The sequence below is a fragment of the Dendrobates tinctorius genome, unplaced genomic scaffold (genome assembly GCF_039654945.1).
Source record: "Dendrobates tinctorius isolate UK_male_01 unplaced genomic scaffold, ASM3965494v1 ptg000290l, whole genome shotgun sequence".
NCBI lineage: Eukaryota > Metazoa > Chordata > Amphibia > Anura > Dendrobatidae > Dendrobates > Dendrobates tinctorius.
The window spans coordinates 4,530,354-4,552,337 of record NW_027361957.1 but is presented as its reverse complement, the minus strand read 5'-3'; the positions used below and the strand labels follow the sequence as shown (position 1 = coordinate 4,552,337).

At 43.0% G+C, this 21,984-nt stretch overlaps 1 pseudogene; it reads right to left on the bottom strand.

Moving 5' to 3' along the window:
- Positions 1–1,147: 1,147 nt before the first annotated feature.
- On the bottom strand, positions 1,148–21,462 carry LOC141072843 (BCL2/adenovirus E1B 19 kDa protein-interacting protein 2 pseudogene; annotated as a pseudogene).
- Positions 21,463–21,984: the final 522 nt, after the last annotated feature.

Sequence of the window (21,984 nt, the reverse complement as noted above, 5' to 3'; positions counted from 1 at the left end):
ACCTCGGTCCTCATACACACTCCTTACACCTCGTACACACACGGCTCTGCTCCTTACACCTCATACATCTGGCTCTGCTCCTTACACCTCATACACACGCGGCTCTGCTCCTTATACCTCATACACACGGCTCCGCTCCGTACACCTTGCACACACATAGTTCCACTCCATACACCTCACACACTCGCGGCTCTGCTTCGTACACCTCGTACACACACACGGCTCCACTCCGTGTACACACACAGCTCCACTCCGTACACATCTCTGCTCCGTACACCTCATACACTTGCAGCTCTGCTCTGTACACCTCACACACTCGCGGCTCTGCTACATACACCCTGTAAACCCCCCTGACCCCACAAATAAACTTCCCTCATCCAGGACGATGACAGCCAGCACAGACAGCAGAGTCCTGCCTAAAAAAAGGGCTGATGCGCACAGGACCTGTGATGAGATCATAGGAGGGGAGGAGTCAGGGTCACATGATATCCGGATTGAAGATGCTACAGATGAGGAGAGGAGCGACTACAGGACCTGTGATGAGGTCACAGGAGGGGAGGAGTCAGTGGTCACATGATCAGGGGGCCCTGACTCCATCCCTCCTGTGATCTCATCAATTACAGCCTCTTGCACGACCGCAGCACCAGCGTGCAGAGGCTAAATTGTAGGTGCTGCGGGTAGAGGAGCACATAATGCCGCCCCCTGCTGCCTGCCGCTTCAGCACCTGGCTCACCTTGCCTCATTATAGCTGCGGCCCTGTGCATAGGCAGCCTCAATAGTAAAAAGTTGGTCACACTAGTCAAACACTATGTTTAACGAATGTGACCAACCTGTCAATCAGTTCTCCAAGCGATGCTACAGATTGCTTGGAAAACGCTAGCATTCTGCAAGCTAATTACACTTGCAAATTGCTAGTTTTTCCGTGGGAAAATCGCGGGAATTTAAAATGCAATTTTCCCGAGGAATGGAATTCCGGAATTCTCGCGGTAACTTCCGCGAGAATTCTGCTACGTGTGAACCCAGCCTAAGGATCAAGATTCCTTTTAAAAAAAACCTATAGTCACATCTGAAAGGCATGTTTCAGAGCAGGAAAAGTTTGACAACACTATACTGCAATCAGGAGAAACGGACACGTTTCCCCATCTTGATGGACATTCTACCGTTTCATAGGACGTCATCTACAATTTTATTGCACATTGGTTTGGTCTTCCGTCTTCTTGTTAAGCTCTTTATCAACACTTTTGTGTTTCTTTTTACTTTTTGCGTCGTTATACTCTTTTATGCACCCTGGTATGGTGACATACTCCATAGGAAAAAGCTCAGCTAGTTCTACCAGGCTAAAGACGTATTTAATCTTCTGACTGAATTTCGAACTGATGAAGGGCTTGGCAATAGCGAGCAGTGTTCTCATAAACCAGGAAGGATGGACTATGATTAGAGTCTTCAGATTTTTCCATAGCTGCCTATCGATTTGCTGATAGCATCTCCGCAGCCAGCCAAGACTTGGCATTTTTCTTCTGGTTGTGGCTCCATTTAAATAAACAATCATGTAGTTCTCTGCAACTAGCATTTCCAAAGTGCCAATGACATACTTGAAGAGATTGTCCATTAGATACTGATAGTTCGGTTGACTGCTGTCTGGCATAAAACACACAGCAAATACAATAATGGCGTTCAAGCCATCACCAAAGTAATTGTGTTTTTTTTGCTTTCTGCAGGTGTCAGCACCAAACTACACACAAACAATAATTTCTGATTTTGCTGCAATTTTTTTTAGGCCTTTTCCCCCTTGTTTGTTGTGTTTTTAATTTTTTTATTGTAAAGTAACTGCAGTTGTTTACAAGTGGTTTTTTAGGTTTCACATAGAAGCCTCTACAGTAGTGATGGGCTAACTTGAACAGTAAAGTTCAGAGTCCACACAGAAAACCTAGTGTTCGGGCATGAACCCCAAACACAAAATTCTCCAGGAAGTCTGTGTTACTGTTTGGGTTTGGCACTCAGAACATCGGCTGTTTCTCATGCTGTCATCTGCATGACAGCGCAAGAAACACAGGCAGCTCTGATCGATGGTAAGATTATTACAGTAGTGACCGACAATAAAAGGTTTACCTATGGTCACAGAGGTGTCAGCTAATGTGAGTACTACTCTCATGAGCCTATGCCTGCTGCCGCTAATAACAGCGAGAGCAGAGTACGCTGATGGGAGTATTCATCAGCCGGTGCATGCGCTATAAATAAATACATTTTAAAAAAAATAAATAGGGTCTGTTCTATTTTTGATAACAGCATGGCAACCCTCAGATGTCAACTTTATGATGGCTGGTTAGGAAAAGAAAGTGGTCCCCACGCCATTTTTTAAAATTATTTGAATAAAGAGTTAAAAAAAGACGTGGGGTCCCTCATTTTTGATAACCAGACAAGCTAAAGCAGACAGCTGGGGGCTAGTATTCTCAGGCTGGTAAGGGGCCATGGATATTGGCCCCCATCCTAAAAATAGCAGCTTGCAGCCACCCCACAAAAGGTGTATCTATTAGATGCAGCAATTCTGGCACTTTGCCCAGCTCTTCCCACTTGCCCTGTGGAGGTGGCAGGTGAGGTTAATATTTGTGGGCTTGATGTATTGTACCTTTGTATTGTCAGGTGACATTAAGCCCACAGATTAGTAATGGGATTCTAATTAAAAAACACCCAAATAAAGTACTTTATTTGAAATAAAAATCCACACCCTGTTTTACAAGTTTATTTAAAAATAACAAGCAAAGTTATACTCACCTTACACCCATTCCATTGAAGCCCTTGTCCCCTGTAAAAAACAAAAAATAGTAATTCCTTGTGTTGCAGGTCTGATCCCTCAAATCAGGGCAGTCCCACTGAATTCGGGACGTTTGAGAGCTATAGATTTATGAGACATATTAACTAATGGGGTATTCTGGCAAATAAAGTTTATTACTTACCTAACAAAATACTTTGTTTTCCATGCTCAGCTCCACAGACCAATACACATAGTCACACATGGACAAAATTGTTGGTGCCCTTCTGTTTCTGTAAGAAATACCCACAATGGTTATTGAAATTACTTGAAACTGGCAAAAGTAATTTTCCATTTAAATTTACTGAATACCAACTAATGAAAATCAGACATTGCTTTTGCATTGTGGTACAATAGAACCATTAAAAAAAAAAACAAATGAATGAAAATGGTCAGGACGAAAAAAAGGGTAGCCCTAGACAAATTTTAAACTAATTTAACCATAAGGAGTCGGACATGTTAAACTAAGGTGTGTCCTGTAATTAGCATCACAGGTGTCTACAAACTTTTATTCAGTCTACCTATTTAAAGGGAAAAAACAATCAACTGCGCAGTTTGGCATCATTATGTGTACCACACTGAACATAGACCAAAGAAAGCTAAGAAAAGACTTTTCTCAGGAGATTAGAAAGACAATTATAGACAAACAAGTTAAATGTAAAGGCTATAAAACCATCTCCAAATTGCTTGATGTTTCTGTTACTACAGTTGCTCTTGGTATTGTAGGGATTCTACTCGCTCAGGTGCAGCGGGAGACAATCAGGAGGCAGGTTCCTTTAAAGTTCATGGAGTTTATTGCATCATAAACCCATAAAACAAAAGAGCACAAAAGAAATAGGCTTTAGCTCAGGCAAAATACATAACAAATGTCCAGTCCTTTATGCTCAGTCCTGGAGCCAGAACACACACGGGAGACTTCCCCTCCCCACATACAACCCTGTGTTTCAGAAGCAGTCTATGTTATAAGGGTATAGCTACACCCACGAACCCAGCAGCTGACAGGTCACATGACTATGAACTTACCACAGGTCCTTGCAATACATTAACAATATAGTGATATTACTTAGGGCTTATGGATCACCCACCAGGGTAGTAGGGTTATTCGGTACCGAGCCGGTGTCTCAGAGGGATGTGTCACGGTGGCGGTGACCCGGTCTGTGGCCCTGGGCACCCATGCAAAAGGGGTGAAACATGGCTGAATAAAGTTTACAGGTGGATGATACGTTACGCCACCTGTGATGCTCGGCAATTAAGGGGTTAAGCCGATGCTGCAGGCAGATCCTCTGGGACAAACGGTGTAAGGCAGCAAGATGTAAGAGCTCCCCACAGGTAGAGCTGTAGTCCCAGGCCAGTAGTAATAGGTGTTGAGGAAGAGGGTGCAGTGTTGGGCACAGAGATGTAGCAGTGCTGAAGGGGTTGCAGGAAGAAGGCAATGACACAACAGGGTGCAGTTTCCTTTACCTTTACTGTGCTTTGTAAGTGCAGTCTAGGATCCAGTTTACAGATGGAACAGGAGTTGATCAGCCTGGGAGCAACTTAGGAATCTCTCTATGCAGATGGGCTGTGTAGTCTCCTTTCTAGCGCTTATCTGAGGCACTTGCAGTACTGAGTTACACTGAAGTTCCCCTTGCTTGCTCTCTTTAGAACTCACCTCGTATGGCAGACAACTGTAGCCTCCTTTTTCTGGCTCCCACAAGTTGCTGCTGTGCCTCTGAGTCTTAGTTGGGAACAGAACATTTACAGCTTCTCGTTCCTCCAGTTTCTGCTGCAGGACCATCAGCATCCATACAACCTCGGATACCAGACTCCGGACCATGCGCTACAGCTAGTTGTGAGCCTGATTTCTGCTCAATCCTCCAGCTCCTCTCTCCACGTCTCCACACTCTTTTCCCGCTCCACACGAACTGAACTAACTTCCCTTTCCTGGTCCCAGACAGCAGCTACTCAGCAGTTTGGTTCAGAGCTCCCTCTGCTGGCCTGGAGTGGGAATTGTGCTGTGTGCTGGATTTACCTGACAGAGAGATCCTTCATTGCTTCCAAGCATGACATCACCCTCCCTAGGAGGAAGGTAATGCCACTGGCCACTGTGGTGACCATACAAATCGTCTCTGAGACACATACCTCCAATCAACTATACAACCCTTAACCATGCCACAGTATTTACAAGTTTAAGAAACGTATAATACAAATGGTATCCAAAGACCCCAGAACAACTTCCAAAAGGTGAACTTGAAGGTCAAGGTACATCAGTGTCAGATTACATCATTTGTCGCTGTCTCCGCCATAGTGGACTTCATGGAAGGCGACTGAGGAGGAAACCATTGTTGAAAGCAAATCATTAAAAAAGACAGGAAATTGCCAAAATACATATTGAGAAGCCACAAAGCTTCTGGAAGAATGTAATTCGGACAGATTAGACAAAACTGGAGTTTTTTGGCAAGACACATCAGCTTTATTTTCACAGACACAAAAATGAAGCATACAAATAATCGCAGATTGTACCTACTGTGAAACTTGAAACATGGAGAAGGCTCGGTTATGTTTTCAGACTGTTTTGCTGCATCTGTAACAGAATGTCTTGAATCTATGCCGGGCACAATGATATCTCAAGACTATCAAGGCATTCTGGAGCAAAATGTGCTGCCCAGTGTCAGAAAGCTTGGTTTGAATGGCAGCTCATTGGTTCTCCGATACGATAATGATGCAAAAAAACCAGCTAAACATCCAAGAATGGCTAATAGAAAAGCATGGGACCATTCTGAAGTGACTTTCTATGGGCGATGATCTAAATCCAATTGAACTTCTGTGGATGGAGCTGAAACATGAAATCTGGAGAAGGCACCTTCATACTTGAGGAAGTTGGAGCAGTTTGATCTTGAGGAGTGGGCTACAATATTTGTGGACTGGTGCAAAAGTCTCATTGAAAGTTAAACACATATTGTTTGATGTGTTGATATCTAGTAAATTTAAATAGAAAATTTCTTGTGTTGGGTTCAAGTTATTTAATTGACCATTATGATGTTTTTCCTTACTTTAACAGAAGGGTGACAACAATTTTGTCCATATGTGTAATTGAATAAAATAATCCATATATAAATTTGACACAAAGTGGTGGTGGTAATGGTGCATGTGGGATAGTGAGGAGGGATGGTTGAGGAAGGAAGCTGAATGTCACAGGTTTATCATGACAGATAAGAGCCAGAAGACCGCAGCATCTGATTTCTCTTACTCCTGCACTGATAAATAGCACTTCACCTTCATATTAAATGGTGTAAATTTCTTTTGGCAGTGCAGGGGTTAATCTACTCTGTTGACAGCTCCTGTAGTATTTAGGCTCTCAGTTTTCACTGTTAGCCACTCCCATCTCCTATATAGTCTGGGCCCTGGCTAGCACTCTTTGACAGGAAAGCTCATGCTGCATGGCTGGAGGTTGTTAGTGGTTATCATTGTAGAAAAGTGTTTGGTGGATTTATCTGTGACTGTTGCTAGGTTTTGAGTGTGTGATAATTCCCCTTCTTCTCTTGCTTTGGTTTTATCCCATCCTCCACTCCACAGTGCATTCCTCAGTTATATATGTGAGTATATTTGCATGTTTGGTATTTTTTGTTACCCCTGTTCCTATTACGTTGTTAGTCTGGTGGGTGTGCCACGGTATACTACTACTCCGCTGTTCCCTGGGTGGGGGAAGGGTACAGACTGAGGGCAGATTCAGGAGCTAAGGCATCTCCACCATCAGAAGTAAGCAGGGCTAGCTTGGACATCCTCTAGCGTTAGGGACAGGGAAGGAGCCCCTTGTCCCTGGACACCCGACAACAGAGTCATGACACTGAACTTATGCTGTAGAGTCTCTATGTTACTTCAATGTGTGGGTTCTCTGTGTAGATGAGCAGACTGATCTTCAGAGTATATATTTCAATTCAAATTACCTATGTTCTTAGCTCCACACAAATTTGAACACTTTGATATTCGATTTGCGATTAACCAAAAAAAATCCTTGCCTAGCACTATCTTCCACATTCCGAAGCATCGTTGAGTGGGCTAATAATGTTTTGAGTGGCCGATCTAGTTTCACCATAACACCCTGCAGCTGTGACATCTAATGGATTATCATACCTTATACATTAGTGCTTAGTCAGAGATCGGAAAGATGTATATATTTGTACCGTGTTAGCCAGTAGATAGAAAAATATTCAGAATTGAGAGTCCTCAGTGGTTGATACCTTTTAATGGCTAACTGAAAAGATGGTAACAAATTGCAAGCTTTCGATACTATTCCTGATAAAGAGACATGAGTTGTCTCGAAAGCTTGCAATGTCTTACTATCTTTTCAGTTAGCCATTAAAAGGTATCAACCAATGAGGACTCTCAATTCTGAATATTTTTCTAGTCAGAGATCAGAATTCAAAGTTCAGATGATAAAATCACCTCTAGATATCTGCTTTCCTCCTTTTCTTCAAGCTCATACTACTAGGTTAATTGTTTTCATTTAAATTGATCATAGTGCACATGCTTGTGCTTGGAATACATAGATTAGGCTACTTTCACATTAGCATTTTTTAGCGCTTTGTGCGCAATAGAAACGCATGCAAAAAACGAATCATGCGTTTTGCATGTGTAGGGAAGGTGACCTGACGGATGGACAGACTAGTCAGAGTGAAGAAGGGAAGGTTTGCACAGTGTAGGTAGGTGTCAGTTATTACAGTGGGAAAACAGCTAGGAAAGTGTAGTGGACGTGCAGTACCTTGGGTTGACCATTAGATGGCAGGGAGGAGTGTGAGCAAAGGACTTGACATCAGCTTAGGGCTTTAGAAATCGTTGGTCATGGGGGGCGGGGTTACAGTGACAGGGGATCGGGAGAGCTATAAATACTGAGGGAGGGTTCCAGAAAGTTCCAGTCCCCAGGGGGAGCTCCAGTAACAAGAGGACTGTGACAGTCTGTGCGCTGTGAGGAGAATCTAAACCAGGGGGACTGAGGAGAGAGAATGTCAGGGGGGTGGTCCTGACAGGAAGAACCACAAAAGGGACGAGGCACTGGGTGTGAGACACCGTATTTGACATGACGACTGATCAGTGGAAGCGCTGTTGGTTTACGGGCCTAAGGCGGCCACAGTGACGGACCTGTCAGGAGCGTCGATGAGTGAGGAGGGGACGGTGTACGCATACACGTCCCTAGTGTAAAGTACGGTGTGAGAAGCGGCCCTGGAAACGGAGGGCCGACAAGGGAAGCGAAGTAAAGTGTATTGCTTTGGAGTGCGGTATACTGTGGAGGCTGTCAAGTGGATGGCCAGAGAATAAAGCTTGGACCTGTTGCACCCTGAACTTGCCTCCATCTTGTCTCTGTTTCGTATCTGTGCGGTAAGAAGAGGGACCACCCCCCACCCCTCCAGCTCGGCCCACGAACCCTACACATGCGATTACGTTTTTTAGGCGCATGCGTTTTGACCAGTTTCTAGCCATGTTAACTCTTAAAACGCATGCGATTTTAAATGCAGGCATGCGCAAGCCTGCATTCCCATAGACTGTAATGCGATATTTTGTCGCATTCCATGCGCAAGCGGGTGCATGCGTTTTTTACACCGTTACACGGACCCAAAAATGCAACAGGTTGCGTCGGGCGCACCTAGGTGCACACTACAAAAACGCATGAGCACGAAAATGCATATGAGCGCGTGCAAACGCTAGACCATGCGCCCGCCATGCTAAACATAGGGGCGCATGGACGCGCACGATGCGCTGCGCTAAAAAACGCTAATGTGAAACCAGCCTTACGCTGTATAAACTAAGCACACTGCTTCTGTTGTGCTGAAACCAAAGTTTAATCAAATATGTGATTGAGAGTCCTTGGTGCATCCTTGGTGTAGCCAAGAGTCTCTGTGCACTGTGCCATCCACTGGTTTCGCATACCACTCTCTCCCTTACTGTTGACTGACAGCAGTGACTTGGCTGGAGCTGAGGAAGCTCAGGTAAGCCAGCACTATCAGTGAGGGAGATGGGCACATGCAAAACCAGTGGTCAAAGTGGTGCACTCAGCCTTGTGACCACGCTAAAAGTGCACCAAGTGTCCTAGTTAGAATATTTAATTAAACGTCAGTTTCTGTAAAATGAAGGCTGCAATTAGAAAACTAAAGATGCAATTTTATAAGGGTTGTAGCCCCTGGAAGGCTGTGTGTTTATTTTATATGCTCAGTTTGGGCTGACAGACTCACTTTAAAGGGATAATTCATTACTAGAATAACCCCTTCTCATTCCTCATGTTTGACCCCGTTAAAATAAAAACACATACACGTGCCAACACCGCTGGAACAGTGCCAGCACGGGAGTTGAGTATGTGTGCTTTTATTTTAACGGGGCCAAACACGGGAAATAAGAAGGGTTGTCCTAGTAGTGGAAAACCCCTTTAAGTGATTATTTCTGTTAAGTGCTGTACTATATGCTGGCATTGTACCAAAGATTGCCGATAAAAACTGCATTTAGATGTCAGTCGAACTTATATAAATTTACCATGTCTGTCAAATGATCCATTTCCCTGCACTCTCTGATTAGATACAGGTCACCACTGTATAAAGGCAAATACTTTTATAACTCAAGTCTAGGTCATAATCAGAATGCCCAGTTTTATCCCTTCAGTTTGGTGGCATGCAATTATGGTTTTTTTTCTAACAAAGGCATGTTAATTGGCACTTCCAAGCACAAAGCTTCCATGAAAAATGAACTTACTTTGTTGTTGGAGCTAGAGATATATTACATGTAGCAGTCAGTAGGAAATTGCTAAATATTTTACATTGTGTGGTTGTAATATAGTGAACAATGTCACAACCATGTTATTACTTGATTTGTGCTCTATATGTTCTCTCTCATCCTACGTGTCTACTTTCCCACAACGCCCACTACTATTTCCTTTGGGCTCCGACTCTGGAAATGATTGCTGAGCTGGTGAAAAGCAAAAATGTAGATAGGGTGGAAAAGAAATACTTGCAACATTTATAGCATTCATACAGTTTTCCAATATGAACCTTTAATCTTTCTAACATGTGTTTATCCCAGTACTGGGCCTCTTGCCTTTTTGGTTTCCTTTCTGTAAAGTAATTGAAAACAGAAATGCTAAGATGGAGAGAGAGAACGTGAACATAGCAGCTCTGAAAGATTCATCTCATCTAATTTTAACCTTCATCTCTTCTAAATGATACATCTAATATCCCAGGAGTGATGATACCACTCAGAAATTGAATGCAACAGCAATACTGGCAAGCAATTCCAGCATTAATGCCTTTATGATCCGCTAACTTTAATAAAAATGTGCCTCTGTGTAGTGACTAGAAACAGCAGCATTGGGAATAGTAGTGTTATTATGATGGAAATTACCGTATTTTTCACACCATAAGATGCACTTTCTCCACCCAAAATTTGGGAGGAAAATGGGGGTTGCGCCTTATGGTGCAAACGCAGGCTTACTGGGGAGTTGGGGCAGCAGTACCGGTGGCAGCAGCAGAGATGTGGCGATGTTGCAGCAGTGGGCAGTTTGGAGTGCACCTGAGCAGGATTCCTTTCTCAGGATGCCAGTGGCAGAAATGTGTCCACGCTGCAGTCCGGTGTCCACGCTGCTGTCCAGTATCCACGCTGCTGTCCAGTGTCCACGGCGAGCATATCAGGAATTCAGGAAAATGGCCACCGGAGGCCGCGCAAGTCCAGATTGAAATCTCAGCGGCAATCGGCTTCAGGAAAATGGCCGCTGAGATCTCAATCTGCGCACGCGCGCCCTCTGGCGGCCATTTTCCTGAAGCGTCCAGCAGCCCACGGCTTCAGGAAGATGGCCTCAGGGAAACCGGTGATGTGGCTTCCTGAAGAAGGGACCATGCCTCCTGTGACCCTGCTGTACCAAAACCGGCCCTCAGGTAAGATACCTTAAATTCGGACAATAAGACGGACCCCCATCTCATAAGAAAAAATTTTCTGCTATTTTTCACCCCAAAATTTGAGGTGCCTCTTATGGTCCGGTGAGTCTTATAGTCCAAAAAATACAGTATTATTCTTTGGTCAAATGGGATAGTTTCCTTTTTTGTTTGCAACATTTTCACAATTGAGATGACATGTTTGTGAAATTATCCTCTAGCTAAAGACTAAAAGGTCTAAGGACCCGATTTATTATAGTATTTGCACTTTTTTGGTCTAATTTTAGGTCTTTTTCCTGTTTTTCTTTGCGCCTTATTCTTTTAATTTGCTCCTTTTTTAAAATTCTTTTATGTGCTTGCCTGATTTCTTTATGTTCGTCATCATGTACAGTGTTTTCAGATGTTTTTAGCTGATTCATAACTAGCATTATTTTTTAAAGTGGCTCCATTTTTTAACAAATGCACTCTAGGCGCACGTTGGAGTTATTTAATTGATGCCTTAAATTTTTAAGCAAATTTTGAGATATTTTAGTGGTTCCTCTGCATATTTGGAGAATTAAGGCCCCGTTACACATAACGATGTCCCAGTGATCCCACCAATGAACCGACATGATGGGATCGCTGGGACATTGTTAGGCTGATCCCTGGTGAGCTGTCACAAGACACCCCTCCAGCGATCAGGACCAGCGATGCAGGACGCAGGTTTCTAATGTAAACATCGGGTATCCAGGAGCCGCGGCTCCTGGATACCCGCTGTTTACCTTGGAAACTGGTGTACACGCTGGTTTCCAAGGTAAACATCATGTATCTAAGAGCCACGCAACTCCTGGATACCCGCTGTTTACCTTGGAAACCGGTGTACAGGGGGGCCGGTCACTGATCCCCGTCACACACAGCGATCTCGCTGGCGAGATCGCTGTGGCGTCACAAAATCAGCGATCTCGCTAGCAAGATCGCTGTGTGTGACGGGGCCTTTAGGCACAAAAATATCTATGCATACCACAAGATCGAAAATAAAAGTGAATTTGAAAGATGCAAATGATCAATTGGGCCCTAAAAGTCAACTTTAGCACATCATAGAAACATATAGTAGACAGTATTGTATAGCATCTAATAGAACTATTCTGCATTTACATATCTACAGTATGTGTCTAGAAAAAATACAGCACCAAAAAAGTTTGCCGGAAACTTAGAACACGTGCAAGATTCTTAATTTTAGACTTTAATCCTTTTCTATATGATCCCTTTCTTGTACTTGACTGTAAGTGATATTATAGCACATCCATACATATATGTACTGTATGTATATTGCAGTACAATGGTATAACATTACATTACAGTTAAAAATAGAAGTATAGATAGAGAAGCATGCCACATCATTTAACTCTTTCATTTATGGTAAACTTCGTTCCCTGCAGTACAGCCTCCTGTTTTCTGCATTTCAAACATAATCTTGATTTTAAGATTTCACCTTGCATTTTATTTTCCTCATGCATTTCTGTTAATTGCAGGGTAAATCAGAACAGCTTCACACTTTTGTAGCAACATCTGTATGTACCATCTCTGCCTGCTGGGACACTGTGATTATATCCATCCCTCTATATTTTGCTAAGGCCTCTTTCACACTTCAGTTTTTTTGCATCAGTTCAAATCCGCCAAAAAGGCAGACAAGCGGATCCGTTCTCAACTGATGTGAACGGATGGCACAGGATCCGTTTTCAGACGGATCCTGAAAATGAGGAAATGTAAAGGAAACGCTGGCCGGAAAAGGGGGGGGGAGAGAAAGAGAGAGAGAGATGAACTGTTGCCAACTTCATAACAACTGTGTGACAAGATCTTTATAATAATCATCAGTAACTGTGATAGGAGTTTTGTCTCTCCCTTGTACATAGGGTGTGTGATATAACCCATATGGATTAATCATACAGGAAGTTCTTGTGACTGAGATGGTGATTCCCTTGAGAGAACTGGAAGGTTAGTAATACCAAGGAGTCACAATGAGATTACATGAGTTCAGGAGAACATATCCATAAATTTTCAAATTGAAAGGAGAAAACTAAATAATATTAGTTGATTTAAACCCTATTTATTGGAGGGCTAGTGAGTAGTGACATGATGAACAAAAAAACCCCTTAAACAACCACTAATGGTGGCAGAAATAATTGCCTAATAAATAGTGATAAGCAAATGTGCTTGTTGATACTCGGATATCATTTGAGCATCCAGGTGCTCGGATGTGCACTCGCGGTGCATTGACTGGTGCTCAGGTTTGAAGCTCGAATCCTTGCCCTGCATGTTTGGTGCCTGTTACACAGCGAATAAACATGCGGCAATTGACAGACAGCCAGAGTAATGCCGTGACCATCTTGGTAGTGGCATTACTGTCATTGGCTGGCTGCATTATATCATCAGGGGTTCTAAAAGGACTGCTGCAACCATGCTCGACACACTGACACCATTACACAGCTCAGGGTTAGTTCTTATTGGAGGGAGAGAGTAGTTGTCCAGGCCTGTGTGTGTACAGTTTTACAAATCAGAGTTCTGTAGTGGTGATACTGGTGCTGATGCTGAACCATGATACTAATAGTCTTTCCATAGTTGCTTTGCTGTTTGTATCAGATATATTCTGCATTTAGACTTCGGGGATGGACAGCTGCAGGAGCGGGGAGATTGGCTGAATACAGTCTCATAGCTGCTGCAGGTGATGACATTATGTTTTTGAGGGGATGGAAAAATTGAGTATGTTGTCATCCATACAGTGTAACGTGCACTGTGCTACATTATGATGGTATATAAACCTTAAAAAAAGTAATATTTTTTTCGGGATTGAATTAGTAATTCATATGGTGTAACCTGCTTAGTGTTACATTACAGTGGCATTTCTCTCCAAAAAAAAGTTCAAAAAATCTTTCTGAATTCAATCAGTCATTCATAGAGTTTAATATATTTCATGTTACATAACTTTGGTATCTAAAACTAAAAAAAATTGCTTTGCTTGCTGCAGATGACCATTTTAAAAAAATTAAAATTAAAGTTAGTTTCCAGAAACCTAGTAATTAGAAAATGTGTAAAGTGTGCGGTAAGGGATGGGGAAATGCTAATGATGCCAAGGTCATGGGGCAGGTGCGGCTATGCCTGTTGCTGGAGCACAATAGTCATGCCAATCCACGACACATTGCTTCCTTCCGGGGGGGCACGGGACACCACATCTGAAGCCAGAATAGTGTGAACAGTTGGTTGGTTGGATAGCAGATAATGCTTCCAGCATGCTTGCCAGCACCACCCAGTCTTCCAAATGGCCCAGTCTCACCAGTCAAGAGTCTGGATCACTTAATCCTCACCCTGATCCTCCTTCCTCCCACCATGTGAAGACCCAGGAGACCAGTGATCCCACACTAGGACACTCTGACAACTCTATCTGCAGGGGGCAAGTCAAAGAGGCGAGGGAGACATACACCAGGTAAAGCAGAGGCAGGGGTATACTGTCAAAGGCCTGGGCCAATTTCATGACACCATCCCAGCATCCAGAGCCTGATGACCGGTTATTTTTGACAAGGAGGGAAAAGTTTTTAAAGATGGCCACGCAATACCTGGCTGACCAAACCAGCTTTACCCTAATTCCTCTGCGTTCTTCACTTCAACTATTGGGTCTCAAAGCTGGACACCTGGCATGAGCTGTCCCTCTGTGCTTTGGAAGTTTTGTGTTGCCCTGACATTAGCATCTTGTCTCACCGGGTTTTTAGGGCTGCCATACAGTCGACATACAGTCGCTTTTGCATGTCAACAGAACATGCTGACAGGTTCACTCTGATAAAAATGAACAAAGCCTCGACTAGCCTCGAGTTTTCCACACCACCAGATGACAGCAGAAAGTGTTTTTAATCTGTAATATTTGGATGAGGCCCTCCAGTTGTTGCTTTCAAGGGTGTATGCAAGACCCTCCTTATAACTTTTTCTGGTTTTGCACTCTTTGCTAAGCCTTTATGAGTGTAGAAGTACCACAACTACACTTTGTTCACAATATTTGATTGAGGTATGACAGCTGGTGTCTTCAAAGGTGTATAGATAACCCACCTTATAATTTGATTCTGGCTTTGATTGTGTGCAGAGCTTTTATATAATTATAGAAAGGTAGAGTTGGAAAGGACCTTCAGGGTCATCATGTCCAACCCCATGCTCAATGCATGATTCATTAAACTATCTCAGACAGATGTTTTTCCAGACTCTGTTTGAAGTCTTCCATTGAAGGAGAACTCACTTCCTCTCGTGGCAGCCTGTTCCACTCATAGATCACCCTCAATATCAAAAAGTTTATCTCTAATATCTAATATGAGTGTGGGAGAAACACAACTACCCTTTGTTCACAATATTTGAATGATGCACTCCAGTTGGTGCCTTTTATGAGTATAAGAGTACCACTACATGACGATTTAAGCAAAATATGTATGAGGTCCTCCTTACTGTCTAATACAGGGTGTATCTGGGTCCCTCTCACATCACATTTTTGTCAGTTCTTGATTCCTTCATAAATTACACTGAAATTTCAATTTTTTTTTAATAAAAATATCAATTTTGGTTTACTTAAATTATTTTTTAATCCTTTTTAAGTTTTACCTTACATACAAGTCTTCATACAGGAAATAATGTTTCTTAACATTTTTTTTCCTGTAAACTCCAATTTCTCATCATTTATGAATGTTTTATTGACAGTCCTTAAAGTGGAGTAAAAGTGTGACACCATTATTCTCAGGAGTGATTTGGGAGTCAAAGATGCTTCTAGGGGTGTTCCCCATGCTGTTCTCCTTCCATTCAGCACTTTTTCCTTCCAGCCCAACATTTTCACTGAACCCCCCAGATCTTTTTGCAAGATCTGCTGGAAAAATGCTTGGATTTCCCACTGACTCCCATTATACTTATTATTCGAAACGAGCATCTGAGCATAAGGAATTGCTTGGTTCAAGTAACTAGGATTCGAGCATTTTAGTGCCCACGCATCCCTATTTATACAGTAAAAAAACAATAATGAGTACAAAATTAAAGAAGATGAGACTAGTATGTCTGGCTGAGAGAAGAGCAGAAATGGGTTGAAAAATTTAACCATGTGAAAATTCAGTATTTTTTGTATAATGTATTGTAGATTAGTAGGTTAGTTGTAAATAAAATCCCCCCAAAAAACCAAATAACCAGTGAAATTACTGCCAGGGAGCTGAGGTGTTAGTAAAAACGATCACACGTAAGTGGCGGCATACATGATAGATTGAAGTGGCGCCAGTCTGTTTAATGAAATGCCAGTTAATAGTGTGTTATAATAGTTGAGGTGGGAATGATGAACTGTTCAGATTCATGTTTCAGCAGTGTCAGTAGTGAAGCAGGAAAGGATAAAAGGAATGTTTTTAGGTGAAGGCAAAAGGATTTGGCAATGGGCTGATAGTAAGAAAAATGGATGATTGTAATGTTGCAGACAGAGATGGAGGCATTAGGTCTAGGAGAAGAAGATAGAAGAAATGGAATAGGTTCGCGTTTAGACCATGTTCGCATGTTCAGTATTTGGTCAGTATTATACATACTGTATGTATCTGTAAGCCAAAATCAGGAGAGGAACAATTAGAGGAAAAGTATAATAAATACATGTCGCCACTTCTGCATTTATCTCCCACTCCTGGTTTTGGCTTACAAATACTGATGTAAAATACTGACCAAATACTCAACATGTGCACATGTGCCTGAAAAAGATTTAATTTGAGAAAACACAGAGAGCATAATGACAGAGACTGCTAGCAGACACTTGCAAGAGGGAGTAAGGAAGGAGTTTCTATTATACTTTTTGTTGGAATATGTTTGGTGCAACAACTCCATTCCTGTCTATGAGTGTTTAGTTGCTAGATTTGTATGCTGTTTATAAAGTTAGAACAAAAAACAAACTCCCAGAGGCTCACACAGTGATAGCATGTGACTGTATTTGCTTTTTTCCTGTGTCTGTGTGTGAGAGAAGCATCATGCTGTAGATGCTGCACAGATAGAGACACACAAATCATTTATTCCTGATCTATTAAGCTTATCATATACAGTATTGTTCCTGATGGTTCCTGAATAAAGAAGCTCTGTTTTCACACACTTGGAGAGTATCCTGAATAATCCGCTGCCAACACTTTTCCTCTCCTAGATTTGGCCTTACACATACTGATGTAAAATACTGAACAAATACTGAACGTGTGAGCGTAGTCTAAGAGACAGGGTGTGAGGGAGAGTGCGAGAAAGAGAGAGAGAAACTGACATCTCCTAATGAATTAAATGTATCAAATTAATTAAGAGGCACAAGTCTGATGAATTTGTTCACATGTTTATGCATTAAGTGTGTGGGAGGAACGGCCCCCGTCGAGTGTCCTGGCCGGAACCAAAGGAGCCGTCATCTGGGTTCCGGGGGAAACTGTCCCCGGGAGACAGAATTCGGGGATGGACCGTTCTGACAGACAGATGGGCTAGGGGAGGGACCAGTATAAAAGAGGCGGGGAATTCCCCGGACGATGAGTCAGCAGACCGGGACAGAGACTGCAGGAGAGCGTGGGAGCGACTGGAAGCTAGAGCGACCCACCAGTGCCAGAGAGGACGCTCACCGAGGACTCCAGAGAGACGGTGCCAAGGCGACCGGCCGAGACTTGCTGCCCCGCTCCAACCCACGGCCACTGCGGCCTCAGTTCAACCCACGGCCGCTGCCGCCTCTTCTCAGCCCGCGGCTATAGCCTACCCACGGTCACCCGTGGCCACTGCCACCTCCCCTCAGCCTGCGGCTGTGGCCTGTTCCCCGCCATCGCAGCCGCCCCACTCTCAGCCGCGGCAAGTACCATGCCGTCGGCAGCCACCACTGTCCCGCTCTGGTCCGCAGCAGGGACCGGGACCCTGCTGACCGCGGAAACCATTGCAGCCGCTAGCTGCGCAGGTGGCCTGTCATTCGCCCACCACCCATCACTACTGCTTGCCCCAGGCTGGGGCCTGCGGCCCACCCGTCCATGGACTCCGCCGGGGCCTGTGGGGCTCCAGTGTCACCAGCGCTCCGGAGGGCGAGAAGACTCCGTCAATGCCTCAGCAACTGGGCCCAGCAACTACTACGCCGAAAGACCACCAACCCGAACGGCGAGGGACGTCTGGACAGCTAAGTTGACTTTACAATTAAGGACCCGTAGTCGGCCATACCGCAGCCCTATAGTGACCGGCTATTGCCAGAAGTAGTCATGTTCTACCTATTTGTGCTTGCTTGTCTAGAGCCCCCGCGAGGGCAACCCGTGTTACTCCTTTAGGTGATCAGGCCGGGACTGAGGAAAGTTCCCTCTAGTCTTATAAACGTTATTTTAGAAAGCACCAAATTGTCTCGCGACTCGTCACTGCATCCTGCGTACCTGCAAATACTACATGTGCACCAGAATCACAAATCTATTAGCTGGAGCAGGTTTCTGCAAAAATGTATGCCATTTTGGAGTCAATCATGATAAGTCTGCCATGTTGTGGTTGGTTATACTTCTCTTTATAAGCCCTGCTCATTTTTGAATAAAGAGGGGGCTGACGTTGAATCGCTAAGAGTATAAATATTTTACACAAAATTTTGTGACTTTTATTCTGTATTTTTCTTGGGTAAAACTGAAAATGAATTTGAGCTCCTGTCTTGGTTTCGTGCACGCTTATTTGAGCTTTGTTCTAATATTTGTATTGTCTTTTTTGTTGTGAGGAAAATAAAAAAAGGTGTTTTCCTTCCAAAGTGTATTTAGTTGTATTTACTGCATGCCATGAAAGCTAACAGTTCTCTACTTCATGCAGCGTCCTTTAAGGAATGTATTCATGGATATTTTCCACTCATCTGTGCTGTTTCTTGCTGTCCCCTGAACTGTTCTGAAAATAGAAGCCATTGATCTTTGTGTTTATAATGCTGCTGAACCGATGTCATTATCTCAGATGAATGAAAATCATTTATTTCTTGTGGCAGCTGGGTCAGTTACAGTTGGGCGCTGCTCTACATATCGGCATGCCTCTTTTCGCTCAGTTTTACCACACTGATCTTCTCAATATTCTTTTCTTCATTGATGTAAAGTTATTCTTGTTTGTATATAATCTACTAATTACTGGGGTTATAGATTTACTGAACGTAATGAAAAATCCAAACCTAAATGAGTTTTCTAGCTCCTGTCATTACGCTTTATTAATAGACATGAGCGAACTGATTTGAGAAAGCGGCCTGAGACACCGCAAAACACGCGTCGGGGGTGGTACAGCCCGGTTCCCCTCTTCCTCCTTGCCCCGGTAAGTGCCTCTGAGGTCTCCCTTCCCCATTTTTTTCTCTGCTCATTGTGGCAGCTTGTTCCATTACACTGACACCCTTTATTATGGATAATCTTACTATATCCACTTTTTCACTTCATATTGGGGTATAAGGACTTCCTCGGGGACATGGTCTGGGGCTATTTTCTCCATCTACATGGAGGTTTAGGGCACTTTGGGTGGATACTGTCTGCTTTTGTCCCTATTAGCACATTGTTTGATATATGTTATTTGTAGTACTTTACTTTAATAAAATTTGACAATTTTTTACTGCATGCTCTGAGTTTCCTCCTGTTTCTCATTAATTACTGGGGTTATAGATTTACTGAATGTAATGAAAAATCCAAACCTAAATGAGTTTTCTAGCTCCTGTCATTACGCTTTATTAATAGACATGAGCGAACTGATTTGATGCGAATATTCTTTGTATTAAATTTTATGAAATTTGCAGATCCAGTCAAAAATGTACGGTGCCATTTTACACATTGCCGAAGTTTGCATCACACATAAAAGGTCATATGACCTCAAGTGTGGCCATACGGGTTACCCCATAATTTTTTCAGCTATCATATCACATGGTATGTACTGTACAGTATAATTTTAAGACAACCGAAATTTCCCAACAATGCAGACACTTAATTGTGATTGTCTACCTCAACCTCCATGTTGCAAAAAATGTTCTTACTTTTGCACACTTGTTGTACTAGTAAAATTTGAAAATTGTACAAGCCACACCAATGCAGGACCTGGCATTTGTCACATGAACCCACCTAGTATTTCTTGCAACATATTTGCTTTTTGCCCACCTGTTTGTGATGCTAAGGAGGTGAAGTTATCAGAGGAGAAGGCTGGTGGCATGTGCCATAATTAGCAGTGCCAACATCCAGCTAACGGATTGTCATGGTACACATCTGTTTCCTCTGTGGTCAGCTCGTGAGTGGTAGTTGTAATGGCTGCTGTTGGTGGAGGTATCTCAACAGTGCCTGAAAGTTCTTGTGATAGTCATAGTGGGGTATGTCACACAGTGGCTTGTGAAAGTATTCACCCCCTTGGCATTTTACCTATTTTGTTACACTACAACCTGTGTTTAAATGTTTTTGTAATCCTATTCATTTGTGATGTGTGGAAGTTCAGATTTTGGTACCCAACCCAAACTTTATCCTAAAGTTCAGCTTGGGTACCAGAAATGTACCCAAAGTAGCACCAGAACCCGAACACAATTGAAAACAGTGGGGACATGAACTGTTAAGCAGGGAAATTCTCCACCTCTCTCCCTCTCTCTCCTCCTGGACTTCCTCGAAACTCTGAACATTGCAGGAGAAGTCCGTGTTTGGAGTTTAGTGCCGGACACGAACTGTCTTGTATGATCCCAAAACTCTAATCATCTCTAATCAGTAGTGATAAGCGAGTATACTCGTTGCTCGGGTTTTCCTGAGCATGCTCGGGTGATCTCTGAGTGGTTTGGCGAGCTCGGAGATTAAGTGTTTATCAACGCAGCTGCATGATTTACGACTGCTAGACAACTTGAATACATGTGTGGAATTCCTAACAAACAGGCATTCCCCACATGTATTCAGCCTTTCTAGCAGTCGTAAATCATGCAGCTGCATCGACAAGCACTAAATCTCTGAGCACGCCAAAATACTCGGAGAACACCCGAGCATGATCGGGATAACCCGAGCAACGAGTATACTCGCTTATCACTACTAATCAGCACTAAATACTCTAAGTTGGTGAAGTGAGAAAAATATAGACATAACTTAAATTTATGGGATAAAATAACTAAAAATTAATGTGCATATGTATTCACCCCCTTTGCTATGAAACCCCTAAACATTTCTGGTGTAAGCAATTACCTTCACAAGTCACATACTTCATGAAAGGAAGTCTACCGGTGTGCATTCTAGGCGTCACATGGTCTCTCAGTATATACACACCTTTTCTATAAAGCCACAGAGGCTGCAACACCATTAAGCAAGACTTATCAAAAGTGATTTGCTGCTGTAATTGCCACAAAGGAAGGCTCTACAAAGTACTGACTTTAGGGGAGTGAATAGTTATGCACATTGAAGTAAATGTTCACAGTTGTAGGCATTTTCTTTACAACAACTGATGCAAGCCCTAAAAAACAGTGAAATTCCAGATTGTGAGGTGGCAAAACACAAAAAATGCCAAGGGGGTGTATACTTTCTCAAGCCACTGTACGTGCGGTAATCTCTTCCCACGCTAAATTTGCATATTGCAGGAAGACCAATCTATTGCAGTGTGTAGAGTCTGCAGTAAGAAAATAAGAGTAACCTGTGGATGTCCCGATGCAAAATCTAATAAGTACATCTCTTTGTCAGCACATAAATTGTCATTACTTGCTCTCATGGGAAAAGCAAATGGATGAGCAATTGTTACAAGGTTTAAGCCGTCTTCCTTCTCTTGATCATCTTTCTGGTAACCATGCCGCATCTGTAAGCAGGTTCATGTCATCATCAACATCATCACCCTCAACTACTGCTTCACAAACTATTCCTCCTCTCCTTACTTTGCATCATCATTTAGCCATCAGTGCTCCCAATAATCGTGTGTCTGGCCTTGCTTTTTTGTGGAAACTGAACTCCTACATTTCCAAGTTCACCAGATTTGTTGCTGTTCCACTTGTATGTTACTACTTTTGGCAATATGATGGTGTGCACTTCACCTCAATTAAAAACATCCATACACAATGTTTCTTGAAGAAAGCAGTCTCATGTTCTCCTTTATATTTTTGTGATATTAGGGTTTTGGGCATAAAATGGGGTGAATTTCCTCGGTAGGACCGTGCACATAATCGGGCCATTGTGCGAGGCTCGGGAAAGAAAAGTCAAGATTTTTTTCACAAACAGCAATTCATTTATGCTTACATGACTACAATTTTTTGGACATCAACTGGTATGATTTCTCCCTGTAAAATCTTGCTCAGGCTTGGGCCCTTACCCAGGACAGGAAACA